This window comes from Protopterus annectens, chromosome 6.part0 (assembly GCF_019279795.1).
Source record: "Protopterus annectens isolate FY-2018-M chromosome 6.part0, PAN1.0, whole genome shotgun sequence".
Lineage (NCBI taxonomy): Eukaryota > Metazoa > Chordata > Ceratodontiformes > Protopteridae > Protopterus > Protopterus annectens.
In genome coordinates, this window is record NC_056737.1 from 1,291,779,812 (window position 1) to 1,291,792,814 (window position 13,003).

A 13,003-nucleotide genomic window follows, 5' to 3' on the forward strand; every position below is an offset into this window, starting at 1 on the left:
ATACAGGCAATGAAACAGAAAAATTATTTCTTTGCCTTCTTGCCTATTATTATTGGTGTCTCACAAAAATCTTTACTAGGCCTCATATTTTTCAACATATTCATCAATGACCCCTGCACTGCTACAAAAAATGTTACCCTAGTTCAAATCGCTGATAACTCAACTGTAATCTGCTCAGCCAAATCTCTTCCTCTGAACTCCAAGTCCTTACACACCAATCATTTACTGATTAAAGCATGATTAAATTATTCAAAACTATTTCTAACCCCCAAAAAACTAAATTACTACCCTTTACCACAAAACACATCTCTACTAAAACAACACTATTCACTATCATCTCTACCAAGAACACAATGATAAAACAAGTGAATCATGCAAAATTACTGGGAGTAATCATAGATAACTTGTTGAAATTTGACCACCATGTATCACATATGGTTAAAACACCCATCAAAACTAGATACATTTTACACAGTAAATCCCTACCTCACTGACATAATGAGAATATGCATAGCCCTTACTTTCTTACTGCCATCTCTTATTGCCATCTCTCCTCTATACTGCCCCAATTTTTACTGACCTTCAAGTTTTACAACTGTCCTAACTTGAACAACAGTAATTAAAATAGCCAAATTCACTGTAAACTATAATAATAGAATACACCACTGCCTAGTCCTCAGAGAATTAAACTGGTTAGAACTCCCACATCTCTTTACTGGAAAAGCTCATTCAGACTCTGTCATAGATTGTTTTATGGAAACGGTTTGTTTTTGCTTTTTTTTTTGCTCCCTTGTATTTTGTATTACTTTATTGCCTTCTTCTGTTTTGTATATTGTGGTTTATTTTCTTTACCCTGTGTTTTACTTGTATTCTGCTTTCAATTGCCTATTTAAACTAAGATAGACACCACAGCTGTGTCTCCTGTGAGTCATACATAAATTAAAACAGCTCAGTTAAGGTTAATCACCCATGAACTGAGGGTGAAGCTAGGAACTAAACCTTTTTTAAGGAGAAAAATAAAGCATTTCAAGGTGGGTGCTGCGGTAGCATTGTCGCCTCACAGTAAGACGCTGTCCGGTTCGATTCTCAGCTAGAGCTTCTTCTGCATGGAGACATGTGTGAATGGGCATACCTTCATTGAAGGTTGTGTGTCAGGGCTGGCAACTCGGCGCATAAAAATCTACTGCCAATCATTAGCAGACCGGAGTTCCGCTGTGGTGACCCCTAACCGGGAAACGCCAAAAGACACAACAACAACTGAAAAAGCCTACTCAGACTCTGCCATAGATTGCTGTGAGGGGAAATTATAGTTTGTTTTTGATTTTTTATAGTTTATATTACTTTATTGCCTTCTTCTATTTTGTATATTGTGGTATATTTTTACACAATGTTTTACTTGTATTCTGCTTTCAGTTTCATATTTAAACTGGAAAAGAGACTGCAGCTGTGTCTCGTGAGTCACACAGAAATTAGAAAATGCCAGTTAAGGTTAATTACCTGTGAACTGAGACTGGAGCTAGGAACCAAACCTTGCATTTAAGGGGTAAAATAAAACGTTTCAAGGCTTTACTGGAAAATATCATTCGCTCTCTGCCATAGATTGTTACGAGGGAAAGGCTAGTTTGTTTTTGCTTTCTTGCATTTTGTATTGCTTTATTGCATTTTGTATTGCTTTATTGCCTTCTTCTATTGTGTGTATTGTGGCATGTTTTCTTCACATTGTGTTGTACTTATATTCTGCTTTTGACTGTATATTTAAATTAGGAAAGAGACCAGAGATGATGCTGGTGCATTTTTACACTCATCTAGTTGCCTACTCCTTATGTTAATTTGACCACATATTTCCTCCCTCCCTCCCTCCTCTTTCATTGGCTAGTAAGCACAAAATTATAATTTTATGAAATCACTCCCTTTCAGTTATTTAAATTTATTGTCCATCCTACTATATACCATAGAGTCAGAATACAAAGTGCCCAACCCTTCAAATCTGTCTTGCTATTTTGAAAATAGTAGATCTCCCCTTAGATTGCTAAAGCTTGAGTTACCCATCTTTCATATTTAACTACTTAGTACACACTGCATCTCTTGACAATAGTAACCCGTTTTTTCCAGCTTACCTTTAAAATGCGCAACATCTAGTCCAAGACCACCAATTATTGGAGAGCCCACATTCTGCTTCATAGTAGTCATCTTGGGATTAGTGCTTCTGTTTTGCTACTAGTGAGGGAAGGAGCAGAGGGACATTGTTTCTGGAGAATGCTGATCATCAAAAATGTTGATAAATGCTTCATAGATGTCAGCCTGGAATTTGTGCTTATTTTTTTCCTGGTGAGAGAAGGAGCAGATGACATTGATTCCTAACTGTTTCTGATTTGGCAGTGAGTGTCTGTGTTGGACTTTCCTGATTTTTCTGGTTGCTTTCCAAGACATCTACCAGAAAAAGGCTACAACAAGCCTAGACAAGCCAGCATCATCTGGGCCAAGCCTGCTGAGCCTGTGGTCTGCTTTTCATCTTGGTATTGGTGCTACTGTTAGAACCCCAGCAGTATGAAACTATAGTGAGACCAACACTAGTTATACCCATGCAGTAGTGAATAATGTGAATCCCCTGTTTTCATCATTCTTGACAAAGCTAATTCTTCTCAGTAAGTACTGCTTGATTAGCTACTGTCTAACCTAACCTCAGAATATCTCCCCAAATACTTTGTCCATAAATCATCAGGATGTACTTATTAGTTTCCCCTCAGCTGTTTGGCATCAGACACAGTTCAAAGCAGATACATAGATCCAAATATGTTGCAGCACTTACATGTAAGTTTCCTAAATCACAAAGACCTCATAGACAAAGTAAACATAAAAACTCTCAGCACCCCCGAATGCACACTTTCAAAACAACACCCCACACACATCAACACATACAGCCGCATCTTATGGAGCCTCTACTTTTAAGCCTACATGCCAAGCCAATACATAATCCAACATTCCTGCCATTGCAGACACCATTGTGAGATACACTAATGTCCCTCTCACCAGGCTAAGGAGAAAGTCATGGTCAGTTATTTATCAAAGGCCAGGATCCACCACATTACACATACACTCAGGTTGGGGAACTACAAGTACCAGTATGACTCAGTCATAGTTCATGTGGGTGTAAATGACCTGAGATGTACCTCCCTAGGGTCTATATTACCAGATCAAAACTTTAGTTAGTTGAATAACTAAATATCGATCTGGTAATATCGAAATCCAAAAACCGCGAACGGACGATTTCATGCAGGGAAATAATTCCCTTGGCCATTATGCGGATTATGCCCTTTCCTCCAAAGTAGAGCAATCTCGGAGTTGGTATATTTAGTTGGGGGTGGGGTGTGAAGCCCCCCACTTGATTTGGGTTTAAAAGTTTTTTTTTTTTTTTATGTGGCCATGGGAATTCTTTCCCTGCGTGAAACTGTCTGTTCTTGGTTTTTGGATTTTTAGTTATTCGACTAACTAAAGTTTCGATCTGGTAATATAGACCCCCTCTCCCTAGACTATATGAGGACAGACATCATGGAACTCTCAAAAGATGTATCCTATGCTGGTATGAGCCTAGCATTGAGCAGCATTTTGCTCTCTCCATGGATGATGCCACAATGCAAACAGAAGATGGCCACCTTTAATAATTGGCCTAATTTATGATGTCATTCTAAAGGGGTGTAATATTTGTCAGCATGGAAGATGATGGTCAACAGACCATGCTGCTTTGCTAGGGATGGTCTGCACCTCTCCCCACTAGGATTTCAAATATTAGCTAAAAGATTGTCCTCCCCATAGTGCCTTTTTTAGGCAATGCCAAACTGAAAGTACTTCCAACATAGTAAAAAAAACCTAAGGAAATCTAAAGGCATTACTGTTGAGTGCTAGGAGTCTAAGCAAAAAACTCCACTCCCTACAAGCTCTCCTCACCCTAGAGAATGCCATTGTCTGTACAATCACTTAGACATAGTTTAAAGCTGCACAGAGCACACCAGCAGTGCAAGGTTACAATGCCCTCCACACATTTAAAACTGCTACTACACAGACAAGGACTAAAAGTGGAGGTGTCTCGATTTACATCAGAAATAAATATACCTCAAGGCTGCTCAAACAGGACAATGCAATTGAGCTTCTCTGCATTCAGAATACCATAGACAAAATCCTATACCACTTCCTTGCAAGTTATAGGTCTCCCTCTATGACCCAGGAAACCCATACCATGTATTTAAACTTATTGGAAACACTCACCATACAACCCAATACCTTTTTCATGGGTGACTTTAATTACCCCTCTGTTAAGTGGGAATATACAATAACAAACATACAAGTTCAGAGATTCCTGGATTTTGTAAACACAAACTCCCTGGACCAGATTGTCAATATGCCAACTAGGGGCATACAAAGGTACTGCATCTGCTCCACACTAATATGGGAGAGTGCTGCACGGGTTCTTATTACGCCATCGAAATATAATGTAATTGAATGACCGAAACATTGAAACAGACGCATTTCAAAACTTTTATTGTGGGGGGGCTGTGCCCTCCACACCCCCCGCTAAATATATATTCCAACTCTGAGATCGCACTACAGTGAGGAAAGGGCAAATATCCCAATCTTCACTGTACTGCGATCCCACAATTCAAACTTCGAAATGCGGCCGTTTCAATGTTTTGGCCATTCGATTATGTTATAATTCGATAACATAATAGGAACCTGTGCTGCACACCCCCCCCCCCCCCTAGTGAACTGTCTTCTCTGGTAAGATCCAGACCACAAACAGTCTCCTTTGAAGTAAAAAGAAAACCTGAAACTCTAGCTAGCCCAGGAATGTTTGGGAACTACTCTAAGGCTAGCTTCCTACTATTAGGTGATAATCTGGCTAAATCATAAGCCCCCATAAACTCTGAGAACACTGCTGCCTATGAGGAACTGTTCACAGAAACCTTATACAAGCATGTTAATAGCTGTATAGAAGAAGCTGTACCAGGCAGAAAAAAAGTACAGAACTAACTCATAAAACAAGCCACCCTGGTGGAATCACAACATCAATAGGCTGTATAACAAAAGGAAGAAAATCATGGCACAAAATTAGGAGATGGAGCACCCAGCAGGATAAAAGCACTCTCATCAAACTAAACAAACTATTCAGAAGCTAAATAACATATACTAAAGCCATATTTGGGTAAATATGGCCTCCCAGACCAAGAACAACCACAAGGCATGCTTTAAGTATGTCAGCTACCTCCAAGACAATGCACAATTGTGTGCAGAGCTTATGTTAATGGATCCATCTGTACTAAGCCAGAAGATATAGCAAAACTAATGGCAGACAAATTCAGCTCTAATTTTATCCCTCTCTCCCTCAAACTCCTCTCAGGAAATGCCATCAAATATATCTCCTCCTACTATTATCTAGGGAACAGGTCCTCAATATTTTCTCTAAGGCCAAGAACATTACATTGATGGACCCATTCAATATCCCAAGATGCCTTCTAAATAGCATGAAACATGACTTATCAGGCCCTATGTAATTGCTATTTAACTGTAGTGTGAAAGAGGATGTATGACTGGTGAATGGAGAACAGCAACAGCCATCCCTTAGTACAAAAGTGGGCCAACTACAGACCCTGGAAACTACAGACCCACAAGTCTCACTAGTCTCAGATGCAAAGCCGTGGGAAGAATTATTATGGAAATCATCAGTAATGACACAGGAAACCTACAGATACTAGGTCCAACCCAAATTGCTTCCATCAAGGGCATGTCATGCCTATTCAAAGTAGTGGACTTTTTTCAGAAGGTCACCAAAGCAATCGATTAGGGCAAAATGGCTTTTGGGCATTGTTTACAAACTCAAGAGGTTAGGTATTAACTCTTATGCTACCTAGTGGATAGCCAGCTGGCTCACAGACAGGACTTAGAAAGTTAGAATTGGGGAGTCCACCTCTACAAAGAGGCCAGTCACAAGTGGAGTCCCTCTGGGACCAATCCTGGGACAGCTCCATTTTGGAATTTACTTCTCTGAAGTCAAGGACAATGTCAAAGGCCTCTGTCTGACTACATTTGCAGATGATTGCAAATTTGGAGTAGTCATAGAATCCACCACTGACAAAAATGTTCTCCAGGAAGGGCTGAGACCAAGAAATAATTTGTGTCAGAGCCATGGATTAAAACTAAGTGTCAAGAAATGTATAATAGTAACCTTCCGGAAGTCATCTATGCCTGGTAACTATCATATTGACAACACACTCCTAAATGTTGACCCAGTAGTCAGGGACCTGGGGACAGAAATAGACAGTTATCTAGTCTTTGACTATTGCATGTCTACAGTAGTGATGAAATCATTTTATGTTGTGCAACTTATAAACAAAGGTATGGCATCGGAGTCTACTGTATACAACATTCATCAGACCTATCATTCATTACAATGCCCCCTTTGGTATGTACCTAACCAGTTACATCCAACAATTGAATGCCCACAGAGGTTCCTCACTAAATGAGAACAAACATAACCCACCATTTAGGCCTGTAGTAGCCTCAGAGGGGTCTAAAATAACACCTATAGCAAAATTTCTGTATTGGAAATTAAAGGCTATATGGGGGGGGGGGGGGAATCCACATATCCTTAAGGATTCTTGGGATTTCCTTGGCAGAATACAGCCTGAATACAGTGTGGATGATTTAGTATTTTTGTGTATTGATATTGTGGATCTATTCTCAGTTATCCCACATGACACAGGATTGTTGTGGCTTGAAGAAACACTAAGAAAGCAGGCCAACATTTCAGAAAATGATATTTTCCTTTATTTGAAACTGGCAGAATTGGTGCTAAGAAAAAAATGTTTATTTTTTGAGGGGGAATTTTATCGGCAGGAATGAGGGATAGCTATGGGGGCCAGTTGTGCCCCCACTTATGCCGACATTATTCTGTCAGTTTGGGAACACAAATTTATACATACATGTCCTTATGTACAATGTTGGAATTTATATACCAGATTTCTGGATGATATCTGCATATTTTGGACAGCAGATATGACTAACTGGAATTTATGAATTATTTAAGTCAAACCACAAATTTCCTCCAGTTTACACATCAAGTGACAATAGGATATTGCAATTATTTAGATGTCACTATACATAATATTGGAAATGGGTTTAAATCCATGATATATAGGAAACCCACATTCTCAAATACCTACATTAGTTATGGTAGTGCACATCCAATATTTCAGAAAAAAAGTATTATTAAAGGACAGTATGTTCGAGTAAGCCACATGACATCCTGTGTTGTAGATTTTCATAAGGAATGCAGGGTATTACAAAGTATGTTTATGAATAGAGGCTACCCAACAGAACTTGTTGACACTATACAAACAGAGGTCATACTAGGGAGAAGGGATAAATATACCCCAGTTTTAGGTGCGGGTTTATTTACCAATGCAACAGGACAGATATGCAATGTGCAAGAAGACTTTAGTAGGGCCTTTGTTACCAATTTTAGTGGGACCGCATAGCATGTTAAATCTATATTGGAAATAGAATGGAAAAAATTCTCAGAGCTCACAGATCTGGAGGTGTTTAAAAATAAGCCTTTTAAGGTAGTATTTAAGAAAGGTCATAATATTCAAAATGTATTGGAACATGCAGCCAATTTACAAGTATTTACACACAAAAGAAGAGGGACTTTTAAATGTGGGGCTTGCAATCAGTGTAAACATATATTACAGGGCGAAGAATTGTGCATAGTGGCCAGGAATAGGACAATTGTCAACAATAATTATTCAAACTGTAATTTACAAGGTCTTATATGTATGGTTACATGTGGATCTTGTGATGCCTACTACTTTACTGGTGTCCTGCGTGGAGCTCCTCTTCAATCCAGCATTTGTGATTTATTTGTTTCATTTCTCTGCATTTAGCTCTATATTGTTGGTTATCATAAATTTCAACCTCTTAGCACAAAAAATCTGGGCAAAGGCAAAAATAATTGGAGATCAAAGCCCCACAAATAGGGAGACATTTTAAATATTGCTCTTATAAACATAGAAAGCTGGTAGAGTAAAAGTTCTTGTGTTGATATACATTTTCTGAAGGATATGAAGTTTGAAACTCAAATGCCTGTGATTACTTAGGGAATTCAGTCCTTACTGATTTGACACAAAAATCCAGAAAACCACAAATTTTATGAGGAACAGACCAAAAAATAGGAGGCAAAAAACTGAACATTCTGCAGCAATCTGGACAGTTGAGAGGTATGAGTAACGTGTCCTATGTAGACTGCCTCAAGGCCCTATCCCTGTACTGTCTCCTACAGGTTGTTGAGGGGAGATCTATGCCTGGCATACAAGGCATTGTCAGACCCCACCCTGATGGACCTGCTGCATATCTGCAAAGCAAACTGCACTAGCATTACCCATTCTAAAGGCGTAAACCTTGCTGTGATATAAATATCACCTGCTGGAGATACAGGTATGCAGCCCAGACACTACCCTTTCTCTGGAAGAGGCTCCACAGCCATGTAAAGCTGAGTTCCTCTTTAACGCAATTGAATGGGGAGCAGGAAATTCATCCCTGGTTTGGCACCTATATCTTTAGTGAACACAACGGCCTACAAATTGATAATTTCCCAGGTCCCTGCTTCTAAATGTTTAATCTCCCAAGCCCTTGCTTACACTTATCAAGGGCACCAGAACTTGTCAGAGATTTGGGATGCATGACTAGGCTTAAAAAGACCCTTGTGGCCTTTAGCCTAGTACACACCTATGAACCTATCTCCTATCTCTCTCAGCTTATTACAATACACAGACTTCTCTATAAGCCAGAAAATTGCCCAGCCCATAACAATTCAATACAACTCTACTCCCTCAATAGAATTTTATGCTCTAGAGAAAAATCAGTGATCACTATAAACTAATCATCTAATATTGTAGGTGACTCTTGTTAAGGTACCAAATAACTTTCACACGAGACAGTTCAGCAAAGAATAACAATCTCCTTTATTGCACAGAAAGACACATATGTGGGACACTAGGAAATCAAGATCCTGTCTCCCTGAGCTACAAGAATTAACACATTTTATACATTTTTTCATTAAAAGCAACATTACTGTAGTATTTATAAAACTGCCACAGATCAATTAGAAATGAACACTACAGCATTAATTTTGTTAACTAAGCTGTCCTGACTACTTGTTCATGACATTCCATATTACGAATGTATTCCGAATTCCATGATAGAACTTTCTGCTCAGAACAAATCTTTTACTTTTCTAACCCTGCCATCACTTGCTAATATTAGACAGGAAGCGAGCTAACAGATACATACTGAAGGACACTCTGAAATTTCATTCTGCTATGAAAGCATATTAGAAATGAAATACATGCACTAACAATGTTCCCTTCTCTGTACTTCCCACCTTTCATATTCTTCCATCTGATGCTGTATTGTAAAGCATCACCCAAATCATGATGATTATTTATGACTGGACAATGACTACATGTTTTCAGTTGAACAGACATTTTTCACTTGCTGTCAGACATTCTTCACATGCTGTTTCTTTCTGTCCCTGACATACACAATGTTTACACAGCTGTTTTAAAAGTATAGTCTTATTTCCAGTGAAAACACACCTGTGTCTTCTTGGAACAAATATATAATCTGAATACTATAGATAATTATCAGTATCACATTCAGTACTACGTATATTTTCATATCCCCCCTTATATAGATATCATATTTCTTACTAAAATACTGAAACACTTTATTTTTGTCTTCTACTACTACACTATGATCTTTATTAATAGTGGTCAGTGGAACAGTTTCAGTCAAGGTCAAGTCAACATCCTTTCTGGACTGTAATGATTTTAAAATGCATGTTTTAAGCATAAAGATAAGTAGTCTTAGCATGATTATTATAATGGCTATAAAGCATGAAAAACTTTAAAATCCCTCCTCACCGTACAGAGTAAAGATTGGTTAACCATGTCCATTGTGAACTATCAGCTTCCTTGACATATGAATATTCAGTAGCTTTCTGAATTATTTCTAGTTGACTATGGATGGTACCAGTATTATAAGGGAATAAAAGTGCAGCACTCTGTTTGGATGAGTGTGTATATACCCCCTTTAGAAGTGAGGGTAAAGTCAAGTGCCATGGTGCTCTGCAGCACAACACACACTGCAGTCAATTTTTGGGTTATCAAATTCATAGACTCAAATGGAGAATTACTTAATATTTCCAGGAGCTTAAATAATTTCCTAAAATCCCAGATTTATTTCACTGCAACATAAGCAGGTATAATGCCCCCAGTAGAAATGACCCCATCACCACGATCCCTTTAAAAGCAGTTTATCCAGGAGGCATCTGTTTTACCAACTTGGTTATTAATGTCTTTAGGGTCTGTCTTGCAATGACCATTGTGAATATTTCCTTTCAGTAAGGCAGCTGTATTTCAAATGTCTGGAATTACATGACCAATATAGCAACAGCCAGACCACTCTAGGTAATCAGGCATAAGCTCGATATCAAGAAATATAATAATATTCACATAATGATACCATGCCCTGCCCTCCAGCACCATGATAAATGTTCCAAATAGTACTGCAAATACTAATTCTGACTAAAAGCATGCTGTTTTTACAATAGCAAACAAATCCTTTAACAGACATTGCTAGCTGAAGCCACATTACAATAAAGTTGGAAGAAACATGTTTACTCTTCCTATCTTTAGCAAGAAAAATAAGGCAAAATGTAGTAAGAAGGTCAGAATCAGTCACTGGCATAGGAATCAATGAAATACCCCCATCATGTGCAGTAGGAACATGTACCAAACTCAGCAGTTGCTAGCATTGAGGGTCTGTCCATAAGTATGCAAAACAACAGTAAAAGTATTAACTTGGGGTTGCCATTCAGGTACTCTTGGTTCAGCTGTAACAACTCTAATCAAATGCCTGTCTCTGTTTTAACAAAACATGGATGTCTATTAAGAAATGACTTACTTACTTACAGTTTCAATGGTCACATGGAATTTGAAGAAAGAAAAAATGTATTTTAAAGAAAGGTTATTAAGTAAAGACAACCCATATTTTGACAATCCTGCTGCAGATATTGTGTTTTAGTCTTCAGTAACAGAGCTTCTACAAGATGCGGAACTGCCACATAAGTCTCACACATTTGCAATGCATTCCATTGTTGCCACCACATTAAGACAGTAGGGGAAGGCTGCAGCTACAGGATCAAGATTTGTGCTAAAATAAGCAACAGGTCTACAACCATATTTTTTGCATTTTGCTAACAGTCCTAATGCTACTTTATTTCTTTCACTACAAAACCAAAAAAAAATCTCTAAGAATAATCTGGTAACCCAAGTGCAGGAGGATTTAAAAGCAATGTTTTCAATTGTGCAAAAGCTTGTTCATGATATTCCTGACAGGGTAAATGTTTAAGGGTATCCTTTTTTAACAGTTCTAACAATGTCTTATGACTTTTCTGCACAGTTAGAAATTGATTGTCAACAGAGAACTGTTAAACCTAGAAAAACTTTCAGCTGTTTCATTGTGGTAGAGTTTAGCACAGTTTGGATCACAGCAATTTGTGAAGGCAGAACCTACCTTGCACCTTCTGAAATAAAATGTTGCAAGTATAGAACCTGTGACTTCCATAATTGCAATCTGCTTTTGTTAACCTTAAATCCTAATTCTGTTAACTGAGTAAAAAAAAACAGTATCTTGTTTACAATCATGTACAGTTTTTGAAGCTAAGAGCACATCATCTGTGTACTGAATCAAAGAGATGCACAAGGAAATTTAATCTTATCTAATTGTTTCTTGATTTCTCTAGAGGAAAAGGTGGGAGATTCTACAAACACTTGTGGCAATCTATTCCAAGTGTACTGCTGACCTTTATAAGTAAACACAAACAGGTATTGACTATCTTGAGCTATAGGGATAGAAAAGAAGGCAGATGAAACACCCATCACTCAAAATGTGGTGGCATCTGATGGGATAGAACTCAATATTGTTGCAGGGTTAGGAGCACCTGGAAATGTTGGCACTACTACTTCAGCATTCACTGCATGTGAATCTTATACAAACTTATATGTACTTTTTCCTGGTTTCTTAACTGGTAAAATAGGAGTATTACAAGGCCTGAGAATGGATACTGATACCTTGTTGCAACAGGGCAGAAATAACAGGTTTAATTCCTTTTTATGCTTCTACTGACAAATTATACAAATTACCATAGGCAGGCACTCACAGAGTTTTAATTTTAAACAGACAGGTTCTGCTTCCTATATGAGCCCTACCTTGTTGTCATGGATAGTCCAGAGCTTTAGAGGAATAGCATTCAATTCCTCCAGATCAACATTTTTCTGCTTTCTGCTCTGCTGTTAAGAAAGCAAAAAGAGCATCTTCATTCAAACAGTTAGTGTTAGAATATAATCCTAAAGATTCATTAAGAATATCTAAAAATACACCATCAGGTGTTCAATAAACAGTACATCTAAGTTTACCTAATAAATCTCAACCTAACAGACTGAAAGGGGCGATATTTCCTACAATAAAAACATGCAGTTCTTTCCAATGATCAACTTGCATAGGATGAGGTTAGTTTCTGGATAGTCTATAGGAACACTGGACACACCCACACCCCAAATCGTGTGTTTAGAAAGTGAAAGGTGTTCAGCATATACTGAAATAATTATAGATCTAGGAGGTCCTGTATCCATAAGAAATGGAACAAATCTATTTTGCACTGCAACGTTGACAAAGGGACTGTCTTGATCAATCGGTACCAAGGAAAATAACTCTAGTTCTTGCTTATGACTGTCCTAATGAGCTTACTGCTACACTGGTGGTGACCAAAAAGTGTTCTGTACAGCATGGTTTCTTTCAGATTCCTGTGGTGTTTGTATGTTTAGCAAAGCTGCTTTCTATCCAACCAATAGACATTAATTTTGTCAGTGTCCTGTTTGACCACAATTAAAAC